The following is a 13,547-nucleotide window of genomic DNA, read 5'->3' as shown; positions in this document are numbered from 1 at the left end:
ACCCCCCGAAAGGAGGGTAGGGCAGACACAGTTTTCTGTGAATATCTCGAAAACCGTAGGGTTTAGGAGGACCATTTTTTTTTTGTATGTTGATCTCAAGGGGCCATGTCAACCCATTCCATAACCACTCATTTCATGTATAGCGCCACCTAGTTAAACACAAAAAAGTAAAAATGAGGTGGTGTAATTGAAGGTATCTGTGACCTAACATAGTCAAAACTGCACGAAATTGGAAGTGTAGGATCATTATGACACCCTCTGTATGCACGCCAAGTTTTGTGGAATTCCGTTCATGGGGGGCCACACAATAAATTAATTTATGTTACTATACACCAACTGGCCTGTAGGTGGCCGGAGACAGTTTTCTGTGAATATCTCGAGAACCGTAGGGCCTAGGAGGTCCACCTTTTTTTTGTATGTTGGTCTTAAGGGGGCATGTCAACCCATCCCATTACCACTTATTTCATGTATAGCGCCACCTAGTTAAAAATTAAAAAGCAAAAAATTAGGTGTTTTCATCTCAATATCTCTGGCTGACAAGGTCAAAACTGCACGAAATTAAAAGTGTAGGATCATTATGACACCCTCTGAATGCATGCCAAGTTTTGTGTACTTTCGTTCATGGGGGGCCTTACAATAAAATAATTTATGTGTACATTTAGTGACGTACACCAACAAGGATTCCCGGGACACTGAAAGACCGGGGTACACAAAACTTGGTGGGCATGTAACCCCACATGGATAGCATGGAACCATCGTTTTTCGTTTTGATCTGCAGCCCCCCCGCTGGACTGGACCCCCCGAAAGGAGGGTAGGGCAGACACAGTTCTCTGTGAATCTTTTATGGTATGTTGGTCTCAAGGGCCCACATCAACCTGGCTCATAATCACTCATTTGTGATTTGCCCCCCCCCGCCCCGGTCAAAAATGAAAATGCAATATTATTCTGCTTTAATCGCCCCTATCTTCAGTTAAGATGTTCAGAACTGCACCAAATTTTATGTGTATGATTGACCTGGCATTCTCTGGGGGTCTGGGGGTATGCCAAGTTTCGTAGAATTTCATCCATGGGGGGGGGGGTAAAAAAATTAGGTTATGTGTACATTTAGTGACTGTACACTCATTGGCCTGTAAATGGCGGTGCACACATATAAACATGCACACACACAGGCACCCACATACTATCGGTATTAGAACGGCCGATACATAATTACAAATTCAATAGGATCAAAAGAAAGCCAAAATATTCATCATCATCATCATGGCTGCATTTTCAGTATTGGCGATAAGTAGTGGTTTGTCCACTAGATGGCGCATCGTTGCAGTGAGACGTAATTTTTTTGGAAGTTAAAAGTGGGTTGAAAAAATAATGGACACTTCCTACAAGGACTGTAATTTACCGCAGCAAACATCTAATAAGGACAGGACGATGTTCACATGAAGTGTAAGTGAGGATGAAGTGAGGATGTTTATCGGACATGCTTGGTTTTTACTGCAGGTACGTTAATCTTGTAATATCAATAAGGACCTAGGTAATGTTACCGTTAGCGTTGGTTGAGTGATGGAGGCCCATTTGATTGATTGCATTTGTAGAAAACTATAAATGCGGTTATACCAAGCAAATTGATAGCAGCACTGTTTGTATCTTTCGACTGTCATTTATTGCACGTGCTACAAAATCATTCTGTGCAATGGAAGATTTACCAACGTTACACCGGTCTGATACAGTTTTGCCTATACATGCGTGAGACTGAGACGCCTGTTTATTTTGTTTTAAGTGCGTGCAGGGTGTGAGAGGGGAATCGATGTGCTTTGATTCCAGCTTGGTAGTTGTAGTCTGTGAAATTAAAAAGCACGTGTGTGTGAAGTATCCAAACAATGACACCTTCATTTCATTATGGCTGCTTTAGCAACACACCTTAAGCTACTGTGTAGTGGGTCCCATTTAGAAGTGGCTACTTCATTCGCGCTTTCCTTGACTCATGGAACTGCGTGAATGTTATTACAACTTTTCGCCACGATATGGCAGTTTAAGTCCGCTTGATACTGTAAGTCGTAAGCCATTGGTTTCCAAAGGAGATTTTATTTGTGTCGCCAGCATAGCCTATTGACAATTTATGTTGTAAAATAATCCTACCTGTAGCTTAGGGAAGCTAACCGCTTTCTATTAGGATCTAGTTTGTTAGTTACAGTTTTGTCATAACTCCCTAATGCATTTTTGCATTTAGAATAGCCAGAGCGTGTATATCTCAATCTGAAAATTAAACAATATCGGGTGCCTATGGACTAGGCTGGGTGAACCTGATCTGCCCGCTATTTATTTTTTGATTTCTTAAAAGATTGAGCTTGGTCTGATGAAAGCCAGACTAGCCATGGACCTCAGTTACACAATGCAAGGGAACATGAATCAGCCTATATTTGCACGAACAATAACGGACAAAAGCTCTTCAACTTTGGCCCGTTAAAATGTGTATGAACAGTCTAGCGACGCATTTCATCAAGGCCCATTTGGACATGTCAGTTATTTGCACCACTGGTTAGATGTAAAACAGCATTTCGTTTCAGACTACTGTTACTTAATTTGTGCATTAACAATAACGTTTCAGACTACTGTTACTTAATTTGTGCACTGACAATAAAGTATTACATGAACTAAAGATGACTAAAATCTTATGTAGAAGAAGAAATATTCACAAAAAATCCATCCATCCAAAAATGACCTTTGTTTTTGATAGCTGTTGAAAACGGCATGGAACTGACAGAGATGTTTTTGTTTATAAATACATAAAAAATAAATAAATAAATAACATTATGCTGATACCTTTTGCTTTTCCCAAATACAATGTAGCCATCTAGTTCTTAATACTATTATAATGTTACTGTTTCTGCACTACAATGGTACTGTTACCACACTGCACATAGCTGTACATACTGTACATATATGTTTATATGGTTTATACTAAATATCCATATTTATTTTGTTTGTCTGTAATATATTCACATGCATAATATATGCATAATACACTGCATATATCTAATATTTTTCTTACTACTACTATAATGGTACTGCCACTACATTGCACATATCTGTACATGTTATTTATATTACATGGCCATATTTATTCTGCTCTTCTAAGGTTACTGCAAATACACTGCACATACTTATATTTCATTTATACTACTCTAAACCACCTTCTGAAAACAACTGTACACCGTCTACACTGCACTATATCTTTTGTCTGTCTATGCACCAACTACTTTGTATATCACATTGCACTTTTCTGCTTTTTTGCACTTCTGGTTAGACACAAACTGCATTTTGTTGTCTCTGTACTTGGACTCTGCACAATGACAATAAAGTTGAATCTAATCTAATCTAATCACCTGCATTCGCCACTCTGTCTCCCATTTCTCCACTGTCTGGATGACTCGGTCCTCTTTTATGGAGTTTACCCAGTTTCATTATGTACTGCCACCTGCTCTCTGTAGCACTTTTGTCCTCAGTCTAAGTGTATCTAAGCAATTTTAGCAAGGTGGACTGGGAACATACAAAATTACATGCACCAGTTGTGCATGTACTGTCACCAGCATGACAGTAACCTCCTGTGACAGTAACCTCCTGTAACTGAGCCTGTGAAGACACTCCCAGATTCTTTACTGATTGCATTGAACAGGGCTGATCTCAGCCGTTTTTAAAATGTTTCTGTCAGACACCAAACAGGACGAGGACCACAAAAGCGTCACGTTCAAAAGTTTATTTAAGGGTTGGGGGTTAAGGGGGTTTCAGGGGTTCCGGGGGGGGTACAGGAGTTCCAAGAGTCTGCGTGTGTGTGTTCCCCCAGTAGCCGAACAGCGATGGCAGGAGCTGGATGATCCGGGAAGTCCTGGGGGAAACACACACACAACAGCAATTGAAACGAAGCAGCAGTACAGTCAAGGACTAGGCGGTATTCGTAGAAGAGGGACGGAAGGCAGGTCAAGATTACCGGGGCTGGAGAACACAGAAGTAGTCGAGCGGGTCCGGGATCACAGGCAAAGAGTCAGAGGCGTTTTCAAAAAACAGGCAGGTAACTGGTGCTGGTTGCAGACGATCTGACAAGTGTGGACTGAAAAGCAAGGCTTTATATAGAGGGCATGATGAGTGGTGAATGCAGTGCAGCTGGTAGGTAACGAGGGTGAGGCAGAGCAGAGCAGGAACAGGTGGAGGTCATCAGACTTCAATCAGCACGTGTTACCAGGCAGAGAGAGAGCTCATGACAGAACCCCCCCCCCTAAGGGACGGCCCCAGAAGTCCCCAAGAGTGACACCACGTCGGGAGGGCGGAGGGGAGCCGGTGGAGGTCTAGAATTCCTCCGAGCGGTCCGAGTGAACATCCTCATCCTCGGAGGGAGCTGGAGGGTCGTGGACAGAAGACGGGACAGGTACCGAGACAGGGTCAGGGTCAGGCACATGACAGGAAGCCGGGCGGGCAGGACGGTTAGGGACCCCTCTGGGGCGGCCCCTACGGATTGCAGGTTGATCAGGATGCAGACGGTGGAAGTCGGCGATGAGTGTCCGGTCCACAATCCGACTGGCTGGCACCCAGGTTCTCTCCTCAGGTCCATAGCCCTCCCAGTCGACGAGATACTGGAGGCCCCTACCTCGCCGTCTGGACCGAAGCAGGCGTCGAACGGTGTACACCAGCCCACCGTCAACGAGGCGAGGAGGAGGAGGAGGAAGCGGCACGGGGACCAGCGGGCTTTCATGCGTCGGCTTGACTTTCGAAACATGGAAAGTAGGGTGCACCCTCATGGAGGTTGGCAACTGGAGCCGGACTGCGGTTGGGCTGATGACCCTCTGGATAGGGAACGGGCCGAGGAATCGAGGTGCCAGTTTACGCGATTCCACCCGCAGTGGGAGATCCTTGGCTGACAGCCACACCTTCTGGCCAACACGGTAGGCGGGTGCCGGCGATCTTCGGCGGTTAGCCCCAGTGGCATAGCTGACAGCTGACTTGAGTAGCGTGGCACGAGCTTGTGACCAGGTACGACGGCAACGGCGGGCATAGGCGAGGGCAGACGGGCAGGACACATCTCCTTCCTGGCTGGGGAACAGGGGGGGCTGGTAGCCATACACACACTGGAAAGGTGACATACCAGTGGCAGAGCAGGTGAGGGAGTTGTGAGCATACTCTATCCACATCAGTTGTTGTGCCCAAGCCTGGGGTTTGCGAGAAACCATGCACCGCAGCGCCTTCTCCAGCTCCTGGTTTGCCCGCTCGGATTGACCATTGGACTGGGGGTGGAACCCAGAGGTGAGACTCACTGTGGCCCCTAGAAGACGGCAGAACTCCTTCCAGAATGTAGAGGTAAATTGCGGGCCTCGGTCAGAGACAACATCCCTGGGCAGCCCGTGTAGACGGAAGACATGATCAAGAACAGCCTGGGCAGTCTCTCTGGCAGATGGCAGTTTAGGGAGGGGAATGAAGTGTGCCATCTTGCTGAACCGGTCAACCACAGTGAGAATGACAGTCATCCCACCTGATGGTGGGAGGCCAGTTACAAAGTCCAAGGAGACGTGGGACCAGGGTCGTGTGGGCACAGGCAAGGGCTGGAGTAAACCAGCGGGGGGCCGAGTGGAGGACTTGTTCTGATTGCAGGTGGGGCAGGCACGGACGAATTCTCGGACATCCCTTCTCAAAGAAGACCACCAGAAGCGCTGGGCAAGGAGATGGCAGGTGCGGGCGGAGCCCGGGTGGCAGGCAAGGCGGGAGTTGTGTCCCCACTGTATGACCCGGGACCTCAAATTATCTGGGACGAAGAGACGACTGTCTGGGCATGCACTGGGACTGGGATGGTCACGGAGGGCCTCTTGAATTTCCTCCTCGATATCCCAGGTCAGGGCAGCTACGACGCAGGGATCGGGCAGAATTGATGCAGGTTCCTGGGAAGGGGCGTCATCCTTATGAAACTGACGGGAGAGAGCGTCCGGCTTGGTGTTCCGAGAACCTGGGCGGTATGACAGGGCGAAGTTGAATCTGGTGAAAAACAAGGCCCAGCGGGACTGTCTGGGGTTAAGACGTTTGGCATTGCGGATGTATTCGAGGTTTTTGTGATCGGTCCAGACCAGGAACGGAACTGTGGACCCCTCCAGCCAGTGACGCCACTCCTCCAGGGCAAGCTTGACAGCCAACAGCTTACGGTTTCCAACATCATAATTGCGCTCTGCAGGTGAAAGCCGGCGAGAGAAAAATGCACAGGGGTGCAACTTGTTGTCCTCCTCTGCCCGTTGAGAGAGTATGGCCCCGACTCCCACGTCTGAGGCATCCACCTCGACAACGAACTGCCGGTCTGAATCCGGCATCTGGAGGATGGGGGCAGTGGTGAACCGGGCCTTGAGGGTATGAAAGGCTGTGTTGGCCTCTGGGGTCCAGAAAAAGGGGTGTTTGATGCTGGTCAGAGCTGTGAGGGGAGCGGCGACGGAGCTGTAGTTCCGGATGAATTTCCGGTAGAAATTGGCAAAACCGAGGAATTGCTGCAGCTTCTTCCTATTCCCCGGAACTGGCCAGGAGGTAACTGCCGAGACCTTTGCGGGGTCCATCTGGATATTGCCTTCAGCGACGATGTATCCCAGGAATGACACAGTCTGAGCATGGAACTCGCATTTCTCCGCCTTGACATAGAGAGAGTTCTCCAGGAGCCGTCGAAGAACCAGCTGGACATGACGGGTGTGTTCGGACAGAGTTCTGGAGAAAATTAAGATGTCGTCCAGGTACACGAAGACGAATTTATTCAGCATGTCCCGCAGCACATCATTCACCAGCGCCTGGAATACCGCTGGGGCGTTGGTGAGGCCAAATGGCATTACCAGGTACTCATAATGGCCGGTGTGGGTGTTGAATGCAGTCTTCCACTCGTCACCCTCCCTTACTCGCACTAGGTGGTAAGCATTTCTAAGGTCCAGTTTGGTGAAAATAGTGGATCCCTGGAGCAATTCAAAAGCAGAGGTGAGTAAAGGCAGAGGGTACCGGTTCTTCACTGTGACATCATTCAGACCTCGATAATCAATGCAGGGGCGAAGAGAACCATCTTTCTTTCCCACAAAGAAGAACCCGGCACCAGCAGGAGAGGAAGACGGGCGGATGAGTCCAGCTGCCAGGGAGTCCCTGATGTAATCCTCCATAGTTTTTCTTTCAGGAGGGGATAGTGAGTAGAGGTGACCTTTGGGTGGAGCAGTCCCAGGGAGGAGATCAATGGCACAGTCGTACGGACGGTGTGGGGGCAGAGATGTGGCTTTGGTCTTGTTGAACACCTCTCGGAGGCCATGGTAACATTCAGGAACATTAGAAATGTCGGGGGCAGTGCTGGGGGGTACTGAGCCGGGGGGCAGCGAGGCAGCACGCAAACAGGTCAGGTGGCAGGCATTTCCCCACTCTTTCACAGTTCCGGAGGCCCAATCGAGGTGAGGATTGTGGAGACGGAGCCAAGGGTAGCCCAGGATTAGGGGTTGGCCTGGAGAGCTGAGCAGGTGGAAGCGGATGGTCTCTCGGTGGTTTCCTGACACCATCATTGAGATGGGGGCTGTGATGCTGGTAACTGTGCCAATTACGTGACCGTCCAGGGCCCGGGCTGGAACAGGAGTGGACAAGCGATGGCTTTCCAAGCCCAGCTGACGAGCAAGTCCTGTGTCAATAATGTTTGCTTCTGCGCCAGAGTCCACCAGGGCTGCCAGGGTGTGGGTGGAATCAGACAGGTGAAGACAGACTTGGATGAGGGGTTTACGGCTGATGGAGGGCTGAATGTTCATTGAGCTCATCCGGATTCCTCCTACATCTGGTGAGCTCCGGCTTTTGCTGGACAGGTGGCGACTCGATGACCATCACCACCACAGTACAGGCACAAGTTGGAGGTGATGCGTCGCCGGCGCTCTGCAGGGGTTAGGGAGGTGCGGCCGATCTCCATCGGTTCAGACTGGTCCGGCTGGCTAGATGGTGTGGCAGGTGCGGACAGAAGGGCAGTTGGGACACTCCGTGTGCTGGTGGATGGACTCTGGCGCCCTCTCTCATGACGGCGGGCCTGGATCCTGCGGTCGATGCGGACAGCCAGAGCAATGGCTTCATCAAGAGTGGGGGGTTGATCATGGGAAACCAGCTCGTCCTTTATGTAGTCCGCCAGGCTGTGGAGGAAAGCATCCACCAATGCTTCCATGTTCCAGGAGCTCCGACTTGCCACAGTTCGAAAGTCAATGGAGTAATCCGCAACAGTCCTTCTGCCTTGGCGAATACTCATCAGGATCCGAGATGCCTCGGCTATTGTGGATTCCAAATCGAATACCTTGAGCATCTCCTCTGCGAATAGGTTGAAGGTTGCACATGCTGGGGTCTGGCGCTCGAACTCCGCCGTTCCCCAGAGTCGAGCTCGGCCCGTCAGGTGAGTGATCACGTAACCGACCCTCGCCCCTTCAGTGGCAAAAGTCCTGGGTTGCAGGGTAAACTGGACACGGCAGCTCGTCAGGAACGCCCGTACCTGGGTTGGGTCGCCGCTGAACCGCTCTGGATTGCCGATCCTGGGTTCTGGGGCTCCAGCAGCCACGGTAGCAGTGGACTGGGCAGGAGACTCGGGTGCTGGGCCGGTGAGCAGGATGGCTGGGGCTGGGCCGGTGGGAGCAGGCAGAGGAGAAAGGTTGGTGAGAAGTTGAATGATCATTGCAAGTTGTTGCTGTTGCTGCTGGAACTGCTGACGCTGGCTCAAGCCGGCTTGAAGTAGGGAGGCAATGTCAGCAGTGTTGCGGTTTACCTCTCTCTCTGTCTCTTCCAGGCGTTGCATGGCGGTGGGTGGTTCTGGTTCGTCGGTTTCCATGCTGGTTCGACCGTGCGCTGGGTCCATGTTTGGTCAGATCGTACTGTCAGACACCAAACAGGACGAGGACCACAAAAGCGTCACGTTCAAAAGTTTATTTAAGGGTTGGGGGTTTCAGGGGTTCCGGGGGGGGTACAGGAGTTCCAAGAGTCTGCGTGTGTGTGTTCCCCCAGTAGCCGAACAGCGATGGCAGGAGCTGGATGATCCGGGAAGTCCTGGGGGAAACACACACACAACAGCAATTGAAACGAAGCAGCAGTACAGTCAAGGACTAGGCGGTATTCGTAGAAGAGGGACGGAAGGCAGGTCAAGATTACCGGGGCTGGAGAACACAGAAGTAGTCGAGCGGGTCCGGGATCACAGGCAAAGAGTCAGAGGCGTTTTCAAAAAACAGGCAGGTAACTGGTGCTGGTTGCAGACGATCTGACAAGTGTGGACTGAAAAGCAAGGCTTTATATAGAGGGCATGATGAGTGGTGAATGCAGTGCAGCTGGTAGGTAACGAGGGTGAGGCAGAGCAGAGCAGGAACAGGTGGAGGTCATCAGACTTCAATCAGCACGTGTTACCAGGCAGAGAGAGAGCTCATGACAGTTTCTTAATTCCTCTTTATTTGATCTCTTCATTGGGGCTGGAACCTGTGAACTGTGAATAACACATGCTGGCCTTTTTGTCTTGTATTAATGAACTGTTACACTTACTTAAGCCAAAAACCAATGTCTGTTTTTTAAGGATCAGAAACAAACCTACACACTTTCACTTTTCAATGTTTATGGAACTTTTCTAAGAGATATTGAACCCAGTTACACCATTTTCTTTACTTATTCCAAACCAATGTCTGTTTATCAAACTTTTTTATTTTTGATGGCACTGAACTTAAATATGAAAACACTTGAGAATGTTTATGGAATTACAACTACATTTAACTCATTACAACTTGTATCAAACCAGTTTTTGTCTATGCTGTCAAACATTATGGATTATGTTCCCAGTTTTGATCTGGGATGTCATCACTTTATATGATATACAGTATCAGAATATTCTATTAGTGTTAAGCCACTATGAATATTAAAATACACACAACCATGTTTCCTGTATCAGCTCTTCTACTCTGAGTCAATTTACTCAGGTTTGTCACTCAACCACGTAGCCTACTTGGAATAGCCTACCCCTCAGGTGTCTGAATGGCTGATCTCACACTCAATCAGTAGGAAAAATGTGGGCAGGGGAAGTGGTTGAGCACTGCTCTTCCATGCCCACATCCACGGCTGAAGTGCCCTTGAGCAAGGCACCTAACCCCTCACTGCTCCCCGAGCGCCGCTGTTGTAGCAGGCAGCTCACTGCGCCGGGATTAGTGTGTGCTTCACCTCACTGTGTGTTCACTGTGTGCTGAGTGTGTTTCACTAATTCACGGATTGGGATAAATGCAGAGACCAAATTTCCCTCACAGGATCAAAAGACTTGTACTAGTATGTAAATTGTCAAATTTTCACCATTTGATATGTTATTTATGTCCTTTTGACAGCTGAATATAGGTAACAGATTTGCAGATGATCACATTCTGTTTTTATTTGCATTAAAATGCATACGATCATTTATGTCTTCATATACAACTTCTCCCCATGATTTATGAATCCATGTGATTTACGTCTGAGGTAGGGGTAGGAGAGTGTTGGTATTATTGTAATGTGCAATGCTTTGTTTGATAATAATACAAAAATGATAACAAAAACATTACTTCTGTGCAGTTTTCACCTAAAAGTCAAGTAGTGACCTCTCATATTGTTTTCAGAATAAGTGGTGGACTGGGCACTACCACATGTCTACACCGACAGAGCGATTAATGGAAAGTAATTGTGAATTCAGCTCACGTTTCCACCTTCGTCCCCTAGAGGTCAGTGGAAACTATTCCAATTCCGTTCTCAGTCCGCAGTCAAGACCACAAGCTCAAACACGAGGGGAGATGGGTCATTTAGATCTCAATTCATCTCCATGAATATGTGAGTCCAGAGGAGAAAAATAAACAACATCTAACCATCTCTCATCAGTAATGGAGGTCCTAAACTTACAGTATGCTGAGCATTTCTTTTTGGAATTTTTATTCTGAAAATGGGTTTTGTCAGACCCAAAGCAAATGAATGACGTGAGCAAGTTAAACATGGTGTACTCATTGAAATGGCAATGAACACATTCTCATACAAACTTAAGGCTGTACAGGAATATCGAATACAAACAGAGTCACTCTATTTTCTTCTATCTATCTGTGACCTTTAGTAGAATAATTTCAGCATGACTATATTATAATATGACCTTTAAAATGTTTTAACCAATATAAATCTATATAGATCTTTATTTATGCAACTTATGAGTGGAACGACTCACTACCGCGTCATTCTTGACATGACCAACATAGTTTTTCAAGAACAGGGTTCTTCTCAGTCTTCTTGGCTATTTCAAATCATTCTAATTACAAAGAGCATGATGAGTTGAGTACAATTAAAAGTACAAGTACAATCAAGTACAATTTCAACAAAGGTATGTCACAATGTTTGTCTTGGGCACCAGCTGAGTCAGGACCTCTACTGACTACTCATCTGTGTTATGTTTTAAAGGCAGTTTTTGAAGCTACTGTAATTATAGTTGCATCTGTGTGGTGGTTTAGTCTTCTCCAAACTTATCAGCATAATTAAGTAGGTGGTCATTTCTTGTAGAACCATTGGTTATTTCTACACTCTGCAATAAATATGGATATTGATCATAAGCATTCAGTAATGTGTTACATAATATTAGTCATGTGTTTCCGTGACCACTGTGAAACAACCACCATAACTGAGAAAAGTTCAAAATGATAGTGTAGTATTCTATTTATCTATTTGTCTATCTAGCTATCTTACTATCTATCTATCTATCTATCTATCTATATCGATCTACACGTTTTGGGAAATAGACCTTTTTTCCAGAATCAGGTACCATCTGAATTTAAGGCTGCAACTTAGAATATGTGTAGTGTAGAGCCTAACTGAATCAACTGACAAAGGAAAAGGGCAACATTAGCGTTAGAATCCATCAACTTGATGGATTACATCCATTTCAATTCGGAAGTGTCTGTGTGTGTGTGTATGCGTGTGTGCGCGCGTGTGTGTGTGCGTGCGTGCGTGTGTGTGTGTGTGTGTGTGTGCACGCACATGTGATGTGTGTGTGTGTGTGTGTGTGTGTGTGTGTGTGTGTGTGTGTGTGTGACATAGGGTGTTGTGGATGAGTAGAGGAGAGTATATACAGCGCAGACGTCACTGTTAACCGTTAACCACCTGGGAACTCTAAAAGAGGAAGAGAGCTGCTGCTGTATATTTTGTTAATTCAGAGAAGTGGAGCGTGACTGACCTCATGCAATCACTTAAGAGCATTGAGCCAATGCACCTAAGAGACGTCCGGCTGGTATCCGTCCATTCCAGACCAGACCCGTGTCTGACTGCATTGAGAGTCAAGCTACCATGAGTCAGATCCAATGGATAGGGAGGGAAGTCTGCCATGAGCCTCCACAAACGGTCTTTTATGATTGTCCCATTGTGATGATAAACATCCTGTGAAAAGGGTTACAGCGCTGTATACTTCCTCCAATCGTATAACTCAAGGCAGGCATGTCAGTCAAGCCCCTGACTCAATTAGTTCACTGGACTAATATTTGACTCCAGCCGCGCACCTGGACCGGCTTCTGGGGGGCAGTGGAGCCTCCATCCGTGGCAGTCCGAGATTGCAGCACACAATGCCAGGGAGGAAGAGAGCAGTCTCTGGTGATTGTTGGACCCCCTCCTGCCCCACCTCAACCCCCCGCACATAACTTCCTTTCCCTGTCATTTAATCTCTTGCCATGGCTGAGTGCGCGCGCCTGGGAGCTGAGCACACAGAAGCCTCGGACGTCTTTACGGGCCTCCCGCTCGCTCGGCTCGCCTGCGTGGCTGCAGTGTCACAACGGGTCATGGGAAACTTGTCACAGCACTTTCACTCCCTGATGGCTAAAATAGACCAGAAGGACGGATGAAATGCGGTTTTATGGGAACAAAGTGTTGGTTGAAGTTTGGCTTTGTTATGGTAGGATGTAACGGAGTCAAGATTGCTTGTAGATATTTGTGTGTGTGTGTGTGTGTGTGTGTTTGAAGTAAAAGCAGGATGGAATTATCACATGCAACATGAATCCTGCTCACCAAAACTGAACACATGTTTTTGAAGAATTGCATCACCCAAGAGTACCCACATGATATGATCATGACCACTGCAGCACTAGCGCAGCACGGTTATTTAGGTATTTTGTTATTTTTTATTATTATTGTTATTATTATTATTATTATTATTTGCTTTTTGTTTTGTTCTTCAATTTTTGGTCAAGATTAATGTACAGGTCTACCGGCCACTGTAAGCACTGACTGTAACCTCTACAAAGTAAGCACTGACTCCAGGTCGAGACCCTAAAAGGCCCTTACTGTAGCACATCAGAAAGGGATATTTGGGGCCCGACCTTTAATGCCTGATCATTATAAACATACTACTTAAAATGTATGTTTTGCGCTGTATGTAAGGTCTTTAAATATCTACAGTGACATACGCACTGCAAGGAATTTTAGGTTCCCTGCAGACTTGTCTTAGTGAGGAAGAGCACAAGTTTGTAACCTTGTAGAATAAATGAGGATGAGTGTGGCTTTAGAACTAAATTTTAAAG

The sequence above is a fragment of the Alosa sapidissima genome, chromosome 7, assembly GCF_018492685.1.
Source record: "Alosa sapidissima isolate fAloSap1 chromosome 7, fAloSap1.pri, whole genome shotgun sequence".
Classification (NCBI taxonomy): domain Eukaryota; kingdom Metazoa; phylum Chordata; class Actinopteri; order Clupeiformes; family Clupeidae; genus Alosa; species Alosa sapidissima.
This window is presented reverse-complemented; position numbering follows the sequence as displayed.